The following is a 19330-nucleotide window of genomic DNA, read 5'->3' as shown; positions in this document are numbered from 1 at the left end:
TAGAAGCGAACAAAGGATGAAACTCCGAAGGATACCGAGGCAGGTAGAATGAGAAGTAGAATGAGAATCATAATATTGTATTTCCTTCGGCCTCCGTGTCCTCGTTTGTTGTCTGTCTCGTGCATTAGCGTCCTTCGTCGTGCTTAGACCTATTTTAACCCTGCGGAATGTACTGTCGCACTGGCACGAATAGTCGTATGAAAACGTTGCATTCTTATCGGCCAATAATACGATATTGTCACGGTACCGAGAGCAAACGCTCATATATAACGCGCGGCTCCATGACACGCTTTTGCTCGCGTGCTGTCGATGCTCCGAGCTTCATGCAAATTACAATGCGTCACCTTCCGTTGTTACATCTTGATACGATTTTCCGATCGTTTATCATCCACCCGCAATTTTCATCATGCTATCTTCTAATTGGAATTTCTTGTCGCATTTCTTCACATTTTACAACGAAATCTCGTTTTCCTGGAATTCTTTTGCAAATATCATTATTTTATCTCTTGCTCTTTTTCCCTTTAAATTATATACTTTATTTAATTTTCTAATAGTCGGAAGCTCTTATCAAAAACAATCTACGTTTCTCTCCATTACAAAATGTATTTACTTTTTACTGTAAAGTACTGATACCTTTACTGTAAAAATGTATGTACAAATTACGAGTTTAGCGAGTCTAATGGCGAGTACTAAGAAGCTATAATACATATTATACCAAACTACTTTTCTCCGCGGAAACTCGCGGCTTTCCATTTAACGGCGCACCGACTCCTCCTTCTCGAGACTCATTCTCGAGGGTGCGGATAGCGACCAGCTCAACCAGTTTGTATCTCAGAAGCACCGCCGCAAATGGAAACGGAGTCATAATGGTATCGCGGAAACAAAACGAGAGCGTGCATATAATGCGCCGGTTCTACATACACAAATGTGCGCGTGTCGCCACCCGCACTCGAGAAAGTGCATGAATGCCCGCTGTGCTGGTGTGTGGGTGTCAACCTGCAGTTTATTTGCACTCGAGTTGTTGCTTGGCCACCGGAGACAGAAGGGCGCCCACAGCGTGGCCAAGGGTGACCGAAAGCTTATGGTCCCCTAACGCTCTCTCGGAAGAGCCTCTAATTTTAACGGAAGTGGGTCGAGCACGTTGCGCTATGGTCGATCGAAAATGCATGCCTGCGCAGTATATTTAACCTCTCGAAAGCTGAATTTTTACATCAAGATTTATCGCTTACGCGATAATCAATACATTTGTTTTGGAACCTAAAAAGCTGTTTACAATACTAATCACTTTTTCACACTAATTGCCGAAACGTAGGTCTTCTTTTATAAAGAGTATAATTTTATTATATTTTTTACTTTGTTGTATCTATATAATTTTGTTATATATTTGTTATTTTGTTTTTATATTATAAAAAAGTGATATATATAACATTGTTATGTTTAATGATGTCAGTCGAATAAATTAAAATTATATTTCAGATATATTTTAATCATAATAAGAAGAATACATTTGTGTTATAAGCTTTTCGTTGCTTCCATTTATGTTGTGAAGAAAAATATTTTACGCCATATCTCATAAGAGAAATATTTATTACTGAAAGATTATTTGGATTCGTAATAAACGTATGAAATTCGCAGTTTTTTTAATTTGCACATAATCATAAGCTTTGTGTAAATAGCGTGTAATAACGTGAGTGAAAAGTGATTATAATGAGATCTTAATGTATATTCCGTGTTCCATCACATTTTCTGCTACAAGAAGCGCGAGATAAATTTGGGGACCACGATTAAAATGAATTATTCAGTGGCGCTTGAATCGACCGCGTTCGCGCAATGGATTCGTATAATTCCTTGAGATCTGTGTTGAGATGGAGAATTCTATTTTCTTTCCTTCTTATATTATTTACACCAGCACAGTCTTTTCAGCTACAGAGGCGTTAAATTGGAAGTCTTAATAAACAATCTTAATGAACTCAGAATTATATAACAACTGATATCTCGATGAACTATGATTTAAATAAATAACAAAATCTTATTCTTTATAAATTTCAACTCATTATTAATTATCAAAATAGTTAATATTATATTTTTTAATGAGAAATTGAAAAAATGAGCTGAGTTGTCAAAGTATATATATATATATATACACTATATATATATATGAAATATTTTTTGAAAGATTGATAGTATATTAAACATAATTTAGATTTTATATCATGACATAAATGTTATTGCTGTATAATGTTATCATTACTTTGTTTTACGTGCTCGCAATTTTGAATTCGTCGTGTTTGCACAGGACACACTTAGGAACATCAATAGCAGTCATTGACAACGTTGTTAAATATAGTCTGCGGTAGACAAGACGCAAGCTGTAATTAGCAGGCTGTCACGATCGGCATTTGACCTTTAAACAATTTGCCAAACATGCGCATATAAGAGTCGTTATATGTATAACCTTGTCTTTTAAGAATATATAAAATGTCTGCGTGTTTTGAGTGACGAATCATAGTTGAAAATAGCAGCTGCAATATCTGTTCTTACAGCATGTTTAATCAAGGAAATTGCCGCGCAGAGGTTGTACAACAATCGTGATTGAATCTGATTAACACTGCCTTCGCAATTATAGAAATTCTCTTTACCTCCTTTATTCATCGACGTCATTCTTCTTGAGATATCTCGCGCTTGGATTTCATTAGCAGATTTATACAAATCCTAGCGCGCTCCAAGATTGAATTACATTTGCATCTTCAGGCGCTTCTTAACTGTTAATTCGAAAAGCGGCGCTTTCGGTGCGGTTATCTGTATCCGAGAAGGTTATTGCGATTTTTATACTCAATGTAGATTTGCCCTAACTCAAATAAGATTCGCAGACTGGAATTTTAAGTAGAAGTTAACTAAAGATTTGATTTAATTTTCAGCGACAGTCGTGTAAAAGAACATGACATTTTAACTTTAAAATAATAACTTTGGGATATTTTAAAATAATAACATAATAATAATAATTTCGTTAATATGTTCAATTTGAATATCTACGTTTGCATGTCAATTCCATATAAACTCTTAAATGAAAACAGTATACAAATGAAAACTTTTTATTAAAAAAATTAAGAAATATAAATAAATTTAATGATAGGAAAGTATATTGCCAATAAAATTGGAATGATTACAAAAATTTATTTACCGATAATTCACGAAAAGGTCTATCAACATCCGGATTGTAATTTGTTTTACTGACAGTTGTTGTATCTTCTTGCGGAGTATCTACTCATCGTCTCGTCGGCGACTGAGAGATCGTTTCATACGAACGATAGCCACCTATTTATCCGCATGCTATAATTGGAATTTAACCTTTAGCCGACGTCCAAGAGAGGAGGAGAGAAAGATACAGAGAGAGAGAGAGAGAGAGAGAGAGAGAGAGAGAGAGCACACAACTCTACAGTTGACCTATTTAATAAAACTTTTTTCTTTGGTTTATTTTCTTGAATTTCTTGAATTATTGCATATAAGATTCGACCATATTTTTTCTGATAATATGTAATTAAATCTTGGTTTCTTTATCGATTGTGAACGAAGTAAAAATTTTTGTTCAATTTTTTTGTTCAAAATTTATCTTCAAACAATTCAACACAAAAAAACATGATTCGAATAGATTTTATAAAATTTAGGAATAAAAATAGTGATTCTCATTCACAACTGAATCTAATTTAATTAATTAAATTTTCATAAAATAGAGGATTGTTAAAACTTTCCTCATGTTTTATATGTATATTATATCCTTTCATAAGGCAATGCTTCTTAAATGTCTAAAAAATAAGAATAGTTCGTTAAAATATTTAAAAATTAATTGATGCTGAATAGTATTGTTTATTATAACAAATTTTATACATTTATCTACATAGAGGGAACCTCGACATAACTTTGTGGTTTAATATCGTCCAGTGTCGGGGCCAATGAGACGTATCGCTGCCGTCGACGATTTGTTGAAATGTACCATATGAGCGTGAAGATCACGTACGCTGAAGGCTCAACGTAGTACCGTCTCTCTCTCTCTCTCTGTCGCGCGCGCGAGTGGAGTTACTGATCAAAGAACAACTCTTTGGATGTCAGAACTTAGCCCCTTTACGGCGCACTTTACGTTGGCGTTCCAGTTTCTATGGGCGCATCCTTTTCTTCCTCTTTCTCCTCCTGTTCCTCCTCTTCGCTGTTGGCGAAGGCGCCGAATCGGACTAGTACCATAATTCGGTCATTTCCAATTGGCGGAAACCGAAGCTGACACTTTCGCGTGTTTACCAGCAAGTGCCGATAATTTATGGATTCACGGTATATCGCGGCCAACGGGTGGGAATGTTTTCCGGTGTTCTGCATTAACGGCTCATTACGTTTGGACCAATTTTATTAAACGCTTGTTTACGTAGGGCATATCCTTTCTCTCTGTCAAAATTAATTTGCCTAAGGGAAATTTTAGGTAAAATAAAGCTCTAGTTTATAGGACCGAATCGCAATTACAAAAGATTTTTATTTTTTTGAGATATTAATGGAAAATTGTAGATTTTCGTTTATCACAAAATATATCTCTGACGCTCATTTCCTGAAAGTCTTGAAAAACTAAGAGAACACATTTATATGTGCAAATTCATGATCCTCTCTCGAATGTGGGCGGATCGGAGATATGGATCATATTTGGAAGAAAAGTCGTTAGCAGCGGCTGGCAGCTGGCCAGTATCCGTTTCCAAGAATGTAACAGATTTGTCACGACGCCGGAGGTGGAGAAGATAATCGTATGTACATCTATCCGATTCATTCGAAGTAAAAGCAGCCTTCCCCTTCTAGGTCTCCTTGCTTTTCGACTTTGAATGACACAAATTTCAGAAAGCCAAGGCTTATTATCGATAATTCACCTTGCCCGTTAAAAGATCGATCTATGCTTTACGTGCCTATTTCGCGGATAGGAGCCATCTCTTTGAATGTAGTAATTTTCACTCGGCTCTTAAGAGATTTGTTCGAGTATTCCGTTCGTTCATCAATCATTGGGAATACGTGTGCCAGAATATGGTATCAGTAAAGGAACGCGATCCGACTTTTCGCTAACTTCGAAAGGCTTTTAAAATCTTTCAGGAAAAAGAATTGAATAGGATTGGATTTATAAGTACATTATTATAACTTGAATGATATTACTTATATTATAACTTTGAATTATTACTTGTGTGAAAGTTTCCTGCTTTTGCGATATAATTTTTATTTATCACCAAAGATTAATAATTAGATAAATATATGTTGAACTTTTAACATTATAAAATATTAAATTTTTGAAATATTGCAATTTTTGTTAATTTTCACCTTAAGAATCTTTTCTATTCGAAAAATTTTAACGATAAATTCTTTTGCTTTGAAATAGATTTCTCAATACCGAAAACTTTTTTTTTTTTTTTTGAGAAAAACTAAGAAAACATTTTATATTAAAAATATATACAGAATTTCTAGCGACTTAAATATCAAGGATGTAAGTAGATAATAAAACTTCATTCTTCGGCTAATTTCAGGTTGACTTTTCATCACCAGAACTTTAATTCTGGTTGTATGTACTTGGTAAAAAATTCAATTTTTTTAAGTTGAAAAGTTGTAGTATGAGGTAATGTTTTCATTCAACATTTTTGCTACAGAAAATTTATTCTGGAGAGAGAAAGAGAGAGAGAGAATTCGTTAAAAATATATATCTTTACTTTACTACTCATAAAGATAATAAAATTAGGCATTTTTTTCTGGTTAGATATTTTCCCAAAATGGTTACTTATCAACAAGTAAATACTACTTTTTTATACTAGTATCAATTACCTTTTTGCCTAACATATTTGAAATTAAAATTTAATTTGCGATCGTTCATTGGCACTACAAATGGGACAACGCAACAGAAATATATATATATATATATAACGTGCATGGTTTGATTGGAATTATTAATCAGTAGAATCTATACCTTCATCCTCGTTTATGATGGTACAGCGTGTACCACAGTAATAATGGCGATGGTTGCTCATTAGAAAACCGATAGTTTGGTTATGGAACATGATAGGCTATAGGTGACGATGATTTCCATCGATAATAAAGCACATATCACGAGATGATTATTTATAATGTAATATTTAATAAGCTTTAGATGTATATTTTTATAATATTTACTATTAAATACTTCGTCAATTATATTTTAAATTAAATGTTTATTATTGCCTCGGTAGTCTAATGGCTTAGGACTCTCGTACGGAATAAAAGAGATTCGGGTTCGACTCCCGGCCGAGATAATATTGTTCGCAATAAATTTATTTACAGTTTATCAGCATATCAATATCTTGCTAATATGATGCCTGATTGTGTATCAAAATTATTTAAGAATTGCTTGTCAATTTAATTTAATTCGTGATATTATTCCAGTAGTTTAATTGCGTTTATAAGTTCGGAAAACCAATTCGGCGCGCAGTTTGAAGGACTACAAATATGGTATATATGCAAATACATATATAGTATATATATATATATAATTCACATTGAATTATTTAAGCATTAAAGATTTAGTTTAATCGATCGGTATAGGCTGTTTAATTTTTATTATTAATTGTGTTTCTCACATGGTAAGGTCTAAAATAAGATTCTTATTGTTTAAATGTTTATTAATTTTACAGAAAGATTAGTTACAATTATTTGACAAAAAAAATTATCTAACGCAATTTTAATTATAATATTTAATTACCTGAAGAATATTGTCTTTATTAATTTATATATCTTAAATAATTGTTACAAATTTTATTTTATATCGAAGAGATGTTCTAGATAAAAAAAATGCATAATATTTTTTGCAATTATTCAAGATATGTGTATAAATAAAGAAAGATAAAATTTTTCATTAAATACTCTGATTAAATTGTGCTAAAAAATTTTTTTTATTAGATAGTAATCTTTCTACAAAATTAACAAACATTTAATTTAAAGTATGTAATCAATAAAGTGCTTAATAATAAATATTATAGAAACATATATATAATGCTTATTAAATAATTAAAGCAATTGCAACAGCCTCGTGACACATACTTTATTATCAAATGGAAATCATCGTCACATAAACTTATGTAGCTTATGTGTCCTTTTCATTAAATAATTATAATTTATAAGATAATTACAAGAGGAAGAAAAAAAAGAAGTTTTTTTCCTCCAATTTTATTATAGTAATATAATGCTTGTATTGATATGTGCAGATATTATCAAAATGCAATAAAGCATAAATCATCCGGGACATTATTTATAACTTTATCGTGTGTTTAATTCTGTTTTCATAAGATTTCCGGGTTCTTCACAGTGTCGCATTAGGGGACGCGCTAGTTCGCTTATATAAATGAAAGTGTGACTCAACAACGCCAAGCCTTGAGAAAACAATTACAAATAGATCCGCAAAGTAAGCGAACTACAGTTTCCTGTACACATTATATGACAATTTATGGCCGTTACATGTTCGACCACGATCTGGTCGTAAGCTTAAATATCATTTATAAGGTATTGCGTAAGAGTTGCACAAAGTTACGTTTGTTGCATTTTGCTATCAGGTGACATCTAACCGAAGCGGTTTGTGCCAACCAAACAAAACGAATACTTTTTATTTCATTTATATCGAGATAAACTATTATTAAAACTTTTTTCAACATGGACTTATCTCGGCAAGTTGTTGAAACAGACAGAACTTGTCTGTTGGATGTTGTTTCGTTTTTGGATTGTGTTGGTACAAGAGCTTGTATAAATATTTGTAGTACACTCTCGATTGGGAAGTTTTTTAAAGATAAATATTGCGAGCGTTAGAAAGGAAGGTTTATACGAAGTTTTCAAAGATTTAATGCATAAAAGTTTATATTAAATATTAAGTTATATGACTTCATATTATATTTTATCGTTTATTATTATTATTGTTTCTATTTTATTAAATGCATTTCATAAACTAAAAAATTCAATTTTTTTTATTGCAAAAGCTACATAATATATTGGAATATTAATCAGAAAACAATAGTATATTGTATAAAATATTATAAAACTTATTCATTTTATAGCTTAACTACCGAGTATCGAATATTATCAACGTATAAAATATTGTGAAACCATAATATGTATAAAAGATTATAAATTACCAACATACATTATAAAATTTATTAATTTTACTGTTTAATCTAAGTCTTTAATTTTCGTTAATTAAACAAAACATTGATGCTCTGATATAAAATTTTTTTTATTTTTTTCTAATATAAGAGTGTGAAAAACACTTCTATAAATATACTAATATCAGGAAAAAAGTACTTATGTATACTCATATTAATTATTTTAAAATTAATGTAAATATTATATTACAAATATAATATGAATATAATACGAATAATTAGAAAGGACAATGTCTGTAAATAAATGTGTGTGTATAAAAACATGTTTTTGTGCTTTGAATGTAGCAAATAGAATTTACATACAATGCTTTTATTTGTTTTGTGATTAAAATTTCATATTGCATTACAAATAGATATTTCACGTATAATGCGTCTTCGATTAAGTTTATTTTTTTGGTACAGCCACTTCGAAAGAAAAGAAATAACAGCTGTTTGTCCTATTCAAAGTTCACTAACCAACCACGAGAGAAAGAAAAAGGAAGAGAGAGAAAGAAAGAGGATGTGCTTCTCCGTGATATTTTTATCTCGCGTATTATAGCGTGATTAAAAACAGATTTATTGCCACAATGCTAAAAATTATGAACGCTTGTTCAAAGCATAATAGTGTTGATTATAATCTTCTTTACTTACTAAATGTATCAAGTATTTGCGTCAGAAGAAATTATATTTGTGAATACGTTCACAAATTCAATTTGATACATATATTCAAGTTGATACATATTCTTTTTTGTACAGTAAAATAAATACTTGACCTGAAGAAGAGAACAATTGTATTCAATGCAACAGTTAGCGCTGATTCAGGAAAAAATAAAAAATCGGAACAGGAGATGACAGAAGCAGTGATATCACCGACCTTTTATTCACTTTTAGTCGCGAGAGTGTGGTTAGCTTTGTTTATACAATATGTAGTTCAATTAGAGTGGCGAATTTAATCGAGAAAACGCAACAATCTGACTGTTAGTGTAAAAAAAATTCTATTAAATTCATCCTCTTTTTTAGAACTGATTGAAAAGCGCTCAAATTTAAGATTAATTCTTTTATAAAGTTATGTAGTTGTTCTGTTTTCATATTGCAATTAAATTCTTTACAAAATTCTTTTCTAAGAAAAAATAAATTCTAATATTGCTAAAAAAAATCTACATACTATAGTCTGAGCGAAATTACTTAATGCTACATATTTTATAAATAAAATTAAAAGAAAAACTAACTTTCATTTCTTATCGGTTGTTAATATTGTTCTGCAATCATTAAATTTCTTTTGTATAAATTCACTGTCAGAAACATTAGAATTATTGATGTCGTCGCTAAAATCTTATGCTTGTCTTTTCCAATTATAGTGAACATCGTATTTGGCAGTCATCGCAATTGAAGGCATGCGGTACGCTACGATAACGATAACAGTACGATAATTTGTGCTCCGGTTTCGGCCTCCTTTTTGCAACGAACGATCTCGTTTTGCGGCCGATAGAGATTTCCGGGGCTTACTTTCTCGTATAAATAGCATGACGATAAAAACTTGCCCGAATCTGCCGTTGGCGCGAAACGACGAATATTTGGGAGTATGCCATCTCGGGATATAAAACTTTTGCATGGCGACGACTTACCATGAGTCGTTTAATGCGTTTTAGTAATTAAAATCAAATGTTCAGAATCAATGTTACATACTTAAATCGTATAATGTAATAATGCGCATTCGTACTTTTCGATATCAAAATAAATCAGATATTTTTCTAATCATCGTAGTATACTTTTATTTCAAAAGCTATTGTATTAAAGTTATTGATTATCGCAATTATCTTAAGCGAACGTATTTTGGCCTAATTTTTTTTACAATCATTCAAATGATTTTTATCAGATTTGTCTTTTAAACAAATAAACGATTGAAACGATCGAAGGTTGTTAATAATTTCGCTAGACACTTCGGCTACACATCTCGCGATACGAAAATAGCGAGGGCAGCTCGTGACGAGTCTGCCCGAGACCCACGCTAATTCGTGCGCTAAAATAAGAATAGCAATCTTTATTTATAGTTAAGTACGATAGGTCAGATTGTCGCCTTCATGGCAAATCAGATAGCTCCCTGAGGCACACGATTATGATGCACTTTACGCGATACGATGTAATGTGTAAAAGAAAGTTCTCTATTTCTTATTTATGAGTATTAAAACTCATTTTGCATTAACTTATCTAACAAAACAAAAAACAAATCCCTCTTATTTATACACATTAAAGTAATCTTTCATAATATGCTTAACGTCTCTCATAATTTTATAACACAAATTAATGTTACGTATAATATATTAATTTCATAAATTTACAAAACCACATCTCTATGAATTTTCCTATGTTATACACATTAGACGTTTCTAAGAATGTTTTAGAAACTAACAGTACAATCATGTGAAAGCAAAACATAAATGAGTTAGCAGAGATATTTTTTTTCCGTAATCATGCAATTCTATTTGATGTAGGTATTGTATTTTATCCTTTCTCTTAGTCTATCAGACAGCGCTCTGTATTCCGGAAGATCGATGGAATGAAAAGGAGCATAATTCATAAGATAATACAAGCTGTCCAAAGATATGTGTAATTACAAGAACAGCCTAGCGTCGACTCATGTCGAACAGACTAATTAGCATGTGTGTTCGCGATCTGAATTACGGACGTCATACATGTCACCTAACGCATTATTCCAGGATAGAGTGAATCGTCTAATACGTCTTTAATGAGCAGATTCAACGGATTGCTCATAAAGCAGTTTATAAGGATTCAAGAATATCCACTTACATTCATTTGGATTTCGCTGCAGATATAAAAAAAGTAATACCATGTAGTTTATATGTCGATGCATAAGGCCTCGATGCTGTTAGAATCGTGTCTTCTGCATATAATATTGTTAACTCTGATCTAATACATATACATGATCCATAAAACATTGCTAGAGAGACAAAGCTACAAACATGAATAACTACATCCCAAATACTTGAGAATGAAAAGAAGTAATGATTTATTTATTATTATAAGAACATAATGTGCAACAAATAAGATAAAAAAAATAAAATAATCAATGAAGAAAAGGAGAAGTAAAGTTTAAAAAATATCCCGTCTTATATAGGTTTTTTTTATTACTGTACTGAACTGCACTAGAACTTTCCTTCTCGCTTTCACCAAATTTCAAACATATATTAAATGTACACTAGTTAAATATAGAAAAAAACACATAGAGCTTTATAACTTTTAACAGCTTTTATAAGCTTTTTAACAGCTTTAGCTTAGAAAAATGTAATGCTTAGATTAACTTATTCGGAAATTGATTTAATGAATAATTATATTATATTTATAACTATTTTATTTATAGACGTCTGTTAATTTTTACTGCCACTTTTACACAATCCAGTGAAAGTATGCAGAAACTCAGTTAGTGCTTTTTTGATAATCCAATTATTTATTCATTAATTCTGGACTTTGTTGCTATAGCTGTTCCAAGTTAAAAATAATGGTTATGACAGATTCACCTATCATAACGTAGAAAGGAATAATTAGAGAAGATTTATTTAGAAATATATTTGAACGTTCTAAGAAGCGGGAAAAATTTATTATCTCATGACAAATTCGTCCCAAATGACAAATAACGAAGACGCATGATATACGCTTCTCCTGGACATCCTGAAAAATCGATGTAGCCAATCCCGCGGAAGAGAGGTTCCGATATCCTCGTATCGGCAATTTTCTCCGAAATATCTATACCCACTGAAGAAGAATTATACTGTTGGGTAGTTTCGGGTCCTCCTTGGTTTTCGTCGTTGTCCTTTCGCAGGAGCAATTGGTTGGAAAAGCTTCCGGCAACGGAGAAGGACGAGCCACCGCTGGCGATGATAACCCAGTAACCCATATTCCCGCGGAACGAGTTGATGGTGGGAGCGAGCTGGTGACGATGGTGGGTAGTCGAACGCTCGACCGTTCTTCCAAAAAGAGGGATGGAGACTCGTTGTGGCAGATTCAAACGCAGTTCAAACGCAAACCTCACCCTCTCTGTGCCCTTTTTTCCCTCTCTATTACTCCCCGCTTTCGACAGGTACAGTTGTACCCAGTACCTGGTTAACCTGGTAACGTTCGCACCGTCGGTACAGTCAATTGCAAAAGAGGGGTTGGAGATTGGAGAGGAATTAAAATCGATATCGGTCACAGTGATAATGGCCCCCTCCGACCATGCGTACGGCTATCGTCACCTAACACTTACCGTCGTAACGAGGGCAAATCATCGAGGTAAAATCGAATCGACGCGGACTTCGTTCGCAAAACTATGCGCCATGTTACGCAAGTCTCAACTCAGCCTCCCCTTGCGGAGTGCGCAAGACTCGGCAGCGCGAACGACACTGAAGAAAATCGGAAATGAGCACGGAGCGGGGTACATCGGAGCACCTGTATATTGCAGTTTACGTCATGATTAATGAGAATTGTGTTGTTCTCAGTTGGCACATCGTCGTTGAACTTGTCGATGTTGAATCTGGGTTGCTTGTATTAAAAGCAAGGAGCAGAGTTACCTAGGAATTTTAAGAAAGTTGTTAAACGAGAAAAGATGTATCATGCATTTAAATATGATAAACTGTCGATTATACAGCCGTCGTAATTTTATCACTCTGCGCGCGAATATGAAAAATTCGCACTTTTGAAAATATTCATAAAATTTATTTTTCTCTCGCTGCGAGAAATTCGCATATTTCCACTAACACTCTCTATATATACTATAGAATCACCGATGATATCTACAAGTCTGAAAGTATCAATTTAATAATCCTATCCTTATTCTTGAATAGTGAAGAGTTATTTTGATATTATTTGTATTATTAGAATTATTTAAAAGTGTTAAAGACACAGTATGCTCGTATATGTATATTTGAAAGACTATCAGAATAAACAAGAGATAAGTAAAAAATTAAAATGTTCGCTTGCTTAATTCCATTATTTTTTTATTGAATAATAAAGAATACATATTTGATAGGGCTCTCGAAAAACAAACAATAATAATAAAATATTAATAAATGGGCAATAAGAGCATTCACAGTGAAGTACTTGGAGCGCAATACATATTATATAATATATTCTCAATACTTTTTACATTACGTGTTACAAAGTTCTTGGACGTTTCGCTTTACTTCAAACCATCTTCAGCAATGCTATATAATTTTCATATAATATTCCAATCCGCAATGTTGGATATAGTCTCTGCCTGTTTGACCGTCCAAGAACTTTGTAACACGTAATGTAAAAAATATTGAAAATATATTACATGTATTGCGCTCCAAGTACTGCGTTGTGAATGCTCTCATTGCCCGTTTATTAATATTTTATTATTATTATTTGAATAATAAAGATCTTTGAACTCCTTAATTTTTGCTCGTTTCTAAGCCTTGTTTATTTTTATAATCTTTAAAATTATCTGTATTATATTCATATATTTTTAATATTCTGTGCTGTAGGTAACTTAACATAAAAACAAACAATTGAAATGATTAGCGGGATCCAAATCACATCGGCGATTCTAACGTTAAAAGCACAAACGACCTGTACTGAAATAAGATAAAACTATCTTCTTAGATTTGCATATTGTAATGAAGCGGAAAATATTCGTGTATCTATTCAATTCCAGCGTTCCCAGAATCGTTAATTATGTCGTGTCAACTTTACATTGATTAGCACGAAGCTGCGGGATGTAGCTTTAGCGAAATAAACTTCCTTCCGACGGTATAGAAAGTTACGTTAGAACGGGGCGTTTAATTAAATGAACCGCCACCCCGGGGATGGCGAGGTAAGCCGCTCGTTTGATTAGGGTTGCACTAAAAGCGCGCGACCCGGCTTTAGTCATCAAGATGAACGAGGGTGACGCTTAGATACGATGATGAGAGTAGCATCCTCATACGTACATACGTATGTATGTGCATGTCATCATGTTCCTTCATTCGGAAACGTCGTTGAATCGGTGCCGTATCTCAATCTTCTAGATGAATAAAAAAATGTTTCATAATATCGCGAGACACAATTTTCCGCGTCGCTGTCAAGCGCGAGGAAATTCTGAAGACTGTCGTTGAATATATGTAAAAAGAAGGAGAAAAAGAAAAGAAGAGAATTTGGAGCGACGATGCGTTTGGGTAATTTCCGTGAGAATTTACGCGATGCATTGAGCGGAGGCACTATAGGTGCATCGCGAATTTCGATCTGAATATACGTATATCAACGTGTGACTCACTGCGTTATGAAGTAGTGCACTATTTTCAGCGTCACCCGTCGCGACGGCTTAAACGGAGGAATCTTATTCTCGCATGTGAAACAATTAACCAAGCCGGGCTCTTGTAACAACTAAAACCGTTTTCTTTACATTCAGAAAATATTATTTGCCATTAATATCTTACGACATGACTATCATGAATATTTATGATTTGACTGGAGAACGCTGGGAACAGTTCCTCGGGCAATACATATACTCGAAAGATATCCTTGCACCTCTTACAATTGTAACAGGATCACAATATTCTCGACACTATTATCCAAAGGATGCATATTCAACCGGCTGCACAGAACGAATAGAATACGGTGGGACTGTTCAGTATCCGTCATGAGTACGTAGTAAGTCGTTTATGTGGCTGACAACCATTTAACTATGGTTTCTCTGTTGCTACAATATGCATCTAGCACTGGTAGCCTAATTAGCGTTAATTAGCTACTGATTTCGCGACAGCTAATTTACACGTTTGAAATATAACAATTGTTGCTCCGAATACAATCTCTTGCTTCTTTTTTTTTTATTTAGTAACTTAATAAAATATAAAAAATTAAAGAGAAAAAATTTCTCAATTATGTTACATATTCTTTTCTCAAAAAGCTCAAGCTTAAGATAAACCACTTATTTGTGTGGGATGATAATTTGTACCGTAAATAAAAAATTTTATTTATTTAGTTTTTGCTCAGAAAATGCAGATGTTACTTTCACAAAATAAATGATGATGAAGCCCAAGTGGTTATTTTATTTTATTATTCATCGATAAATAATTCTTGCTAAAAGAAGGAATAAAATTTTAAGTGTGTCTTTTCTTTTAAATATACTTGGAATCGATATTACAAAGTCAGCGCGATAAAAGTTAGCGGTGAAACACTGGTAAAACCATTTAACACCCATGACAATTTAATGTAGAGAATATATCCGGTATATCCGTTTATACGCTGCACTTTATTATTCTCTGGACAGAGTAATAATTTTTACTTCGCGCGCGACCCACTTTATCCGCCAGCGAATTTTTCGGAGTATTAGGCGATTCGTTCAGTACGTTTGAATTTTTCCTTTGTGCCGATTCGCAAATTCGGTGAATTTTGCGAAAGACGCTTCTCGAAGACGGCCCGCTATCTCTCGCTCTCGTCTTGCCCGCATGATTTTTCAAAGAAACGAAACGAGAAATTCCCTCGGCACGACCCCTGCAACCGTTTTCGGATGACCCAGATATCTCCTATAGTGCAGCAACGGCACGCCGGCCGTAGTGCTGCATGCTGGAACGATGCATCCGGAGATCCGGGCCGCGCTTCTGTAGCGTGTACGTGCGCATTCGCAGGCCGTGTGTGAGGCACTGACGCTCGCTGCGAGGTTACTTCCTTACCGCGAGGAGAATGTATTCTGTTGGGGATGTCAAATGAGTGTCGATTTCCGGTAGGATATCTTTCGAATTTGAGGGAGCTCGACATTCGGGGCATCTCTGAATTATTCCGTCGGAATGCCTCGCATTTCTTCGTTGGGCAACGAGAATAAAGCTTGTACTTTATTGTTGTACCACGAGGAATTATGGAAACTATAGTAGTATGTATACAATTCTTTTTAGGCCGCCATGTCCTCGATGAGGAAAGAAATGTTGGACTTTGACGCGTTTTTAATACCTTTTTAGTGGCCATAAAATAAATTGATTTTAAAAAATCAATTTACTATAATAAGTTGATGGGTTGCAGTAAATTGATTTTTAAAAATCGATTTGATATACGGAAGTAATGTTTTGGAACACGAACATTTATAAAACATTAATAGTAGAAATATTAATGGTTTTAGCTATTTCAAATAAATGTTAAGTGTGTGGTTTTTAATTGAGTTGTACAATTAATCGATATTTAGAGAAAAGGAAAAACATTATCATATTCAGGAGAAAATGTATTACATAAATTAAAAGTTTATTTTTAGTAGAAGAAATATATTATAAAATTATAAAATATTGCTGGAAATTGTAGATCGTTACGAATCTTATCTCGTTGGAAAATTAAGTTTTGTGTAACGTAATATGCTCAGGAAATTATCTGCGATAACGTCAAGTTATTCTAACGTCGAATATAATCAACAACAGTAATTATTCCGGTTATATTTCATAAAAATGTGCTGCTCATAATCGAGTGTTACGAAATGATAAAAATAACAGTAATATAAAAATCAGCGACTAGTATTTCATGAGTCTGAATAACGTCAGCAATATTGAGGACAACAGAGCGAAGAGACACTAATGTACCAAAACAAATTTCCGACGGATTTGGACGATGATTTTTGTGACGATTTTTAAACGCGAATCCACAGCCTGACTCACCAGGTCAAACTTCGTTCTCTCGTTTAACGAAGAGCTGTAGCTGCTCCTCGTTAATGGGGGATAACCGCGCTTGTTTTAACTTCACGCCGCCGGAAGGCAGGTAGTTTCGCGCGACGCGCAGTGAAGTTGTTCGAAAATCTAACGAAGGAATATCTGGAACGAAGCCAACCGACGAAATCGATCGGCCAGCAGAGTACATAAGCTACGCCTTTTTATTTATTTATGCTACGTGTATACGTGTACCATATACTTGCGCCTCCTGCGCGGAAGCTTCCTGGCCGACATGTTGCGGCATTTTACGTGCGTCTACCTGGTTGGCGGCGCATCGACTTCGTGTTTGCAACTGCCTTGAATTTTCTACGTCCTTTGCCTCACTTATCAGTAATATCGGAGAAATGCTTCTCTCTCTCTCTATCTATCTATCTATCTCTCTATATCTATTTCTCTTTCATTTCCTTGACGATCTCTATTTTTACACTAGTACTCTTAACGCCATTGCTTATCTATGGATCTTCCGCCTAGCAGGATATTCTCTGTCTTTCTCTCAGCGCAAACATAATAAAAGCTTCTCGTAAATCCGGTGTCCGAGAGATCGATACAGTGCCCGTTTATACGAGCTCATCAAATTTGAGATCGTAGATCCGTAAACTTGGTTTCCCTGCACGACGCAGCATCTGAGATATCGTATCGAGAGAGAAAGAGTCACAAAGCCTTTAATAAATTTTAAATCAATTTCTGCTTAACAAATTTCACAGAAGATCAGAAACTCTCGGTCTTTTAATTTTTTACTGGTACATCTTGATAATTTAATCTGTAATTGTTCCATTCGTGTAAAATGGATTTAGTATCAATTGAAAAGTAAAAATTCATTGCCAAATTTAAATAACTAATATGGCAGTTATTTTACATTAGAAAGTTGAATAGAAATTATTAAAAGATTGTATCAATGTTTACAATATTATAATAAACAATTTTCACATTAAATTCATTTATACTTTTATTATTTAAATTCAAAAGAGCTCAGAATTATTTTCCATAATATATGAAATATTAAAATATTATCTTTTACTTTTATACTGACTTTTATACTTCTTCTTGTAATTTATTAGCCGTACAGTAATACTTTCTGTAACGGCAAATATTACAAGCGTATATATATTTAAAAAAATTTGTATCAATAGAGTAAGTTGTAACAGCGATATTGATGAAGTGTGAAACCATTAATCGTTTGTCCTACTTTAGCTTAATTCTTTTTATAACACGCTACATTGCCTCGTAACCGTGTAAAATTGTTACAAGCTTTGATAATATGTGGCACATGAAATATAAATTAAATTGTGAAGTAATATTTATATTGTAAACAGAAGCATAGCGAGTGAAATACATTTGAATGATTATGTGAATATTTTTAAAACAACTGAAGGTGTTATAATGTTTTATTACGATTTTATAATTTTGATTAATAACAATCAACTTTCAAATTATATTCTGTTAATCCGAAAATGAATGAAATTTACATTCTAATAGTAAAATTAGTCCAATTTGCGCTGTTTGAATGTGTTGGAATTATTAATAAAGATTTTGCTTTCTATATAGTTAATTAAATCAATTAAATTAATTTCGAAATACTACATCTTCTCGTTGTTTACAAAGAAGAGAATAATTCATTTTAAGTACAATGTCGATCAGAATTAAGAAATTAAGGAACTTGTTCCTAGAAAACTATTGAAATAAACACTTTGTTATTTGTTTGAACTCTTGCGGTGCAGAACTTGTTAGAATTTTTTGTTTGTCCGCGCGTTTTAAAACGTTTTCTACGATACGGACTTTGTTATTTATAAAAAAATACAACTTTTGCAGGATTGTTTTTGCAGGATGTCCTGCATACGGAAATCCTGCAAAAAATAATCTCGGAGAGGGAAAGAAAACTCGACATGAAATATTCTTATCATAATAACGATTCCAGCCATTATCCCGTAGAATATCGAACGAGTTATTAATGCAGCGTCCAGGGAATTGTTCAGTTCACGGCGAGGGCGGGTACGAGCCGCTTTAGGAAACAACCGCCGTCTAGTAATTTCGCGTGGTGCGACCGTTTATCAAGTCAATTTGCCGTAACGGTCGTTAGGAGCACGACAGGTTTGATAAGGATTTAAATCGATGACAGGGCGGGAGTTCGTTGGCTCGCAGAGGGAGAGGCGAGTGTAGGCTTCTTATTACGGTTTTCAGCGCGCGATAACCCTGAACTTTAATGCTCGCTTGCCGGCTAGCACGGAAACCACGAGCCTCGGCTCATAGTCTGGTTGGTCTGGTTCCCGCATGGTTTTCGCAACGCGGCGAAAACGGGACGGTTAAAAATAATTTGAACAAAAGGAATGCATTGGGGGAGCTTGAGATTTCGAATACGTCGCATGCGAATTCACGAGATCGACTCGCGGGGTCGTTGTCTCTTCTCTCGCGTTGTCTCTGCTCCGCTTCTTCCTATTTTCTCTTCCGCCGCTTTTCTTTGGCTCCTGTTATTGCACCGTCTGC

The 19330-nt window shown here is 33.7% G+C and overlaps 1 protein-coding gene and 1 long non-coding RNA gene across 27 annotated transcripts in view; one reads left to right on the top strand and one right to left on the bottom strand.

Annotated features, from left to right (window-relative positions):
* Nucleotides 1-19330, top strand: part of slo (calcium-activated potassium channel slo) — a 101676-nt gene that overhangs the window by 19539 nt on the left and 62807 nt on the right. The window lies entirely within an intron of this gene.
* LOC108724664 (uncharacterized) lies at nucleotides 2237-3270 on the bottom strand. Its single transcript, XR_001936713.1, has 3 exons — nucleotides 3182-3270; nucleotides 2640-2799; nucleotides 2237-2404 (listed from the first exon to the last, which is right to left on the bottom strand). It is a non-coding gene; the product is annotated as an uncharacterized lncRNA (long non-coding RNA).

Source organism: Mycetomoellerius zeteki, unplaced genomic scaffold (assembly GCF_001594055.1).
Source record: "Mycetomoellerius zeteki isolate Tzet28-1 unplaced genomic scaffold, Tzet1.0 scaffold31, whole genome shotgun sequence".
Lineage (NCBI taxonomy): Eukaryota > Metazoa > Arthropoda > Insecta > Hymenoptera > Formicidae > Mycetomoellerius > Mycetomoellerius zeteki.
Note: the sequence above shows the minus strand (reverse complement) of the source record. Positions and strands in the feature narration are given on the sequence as shown.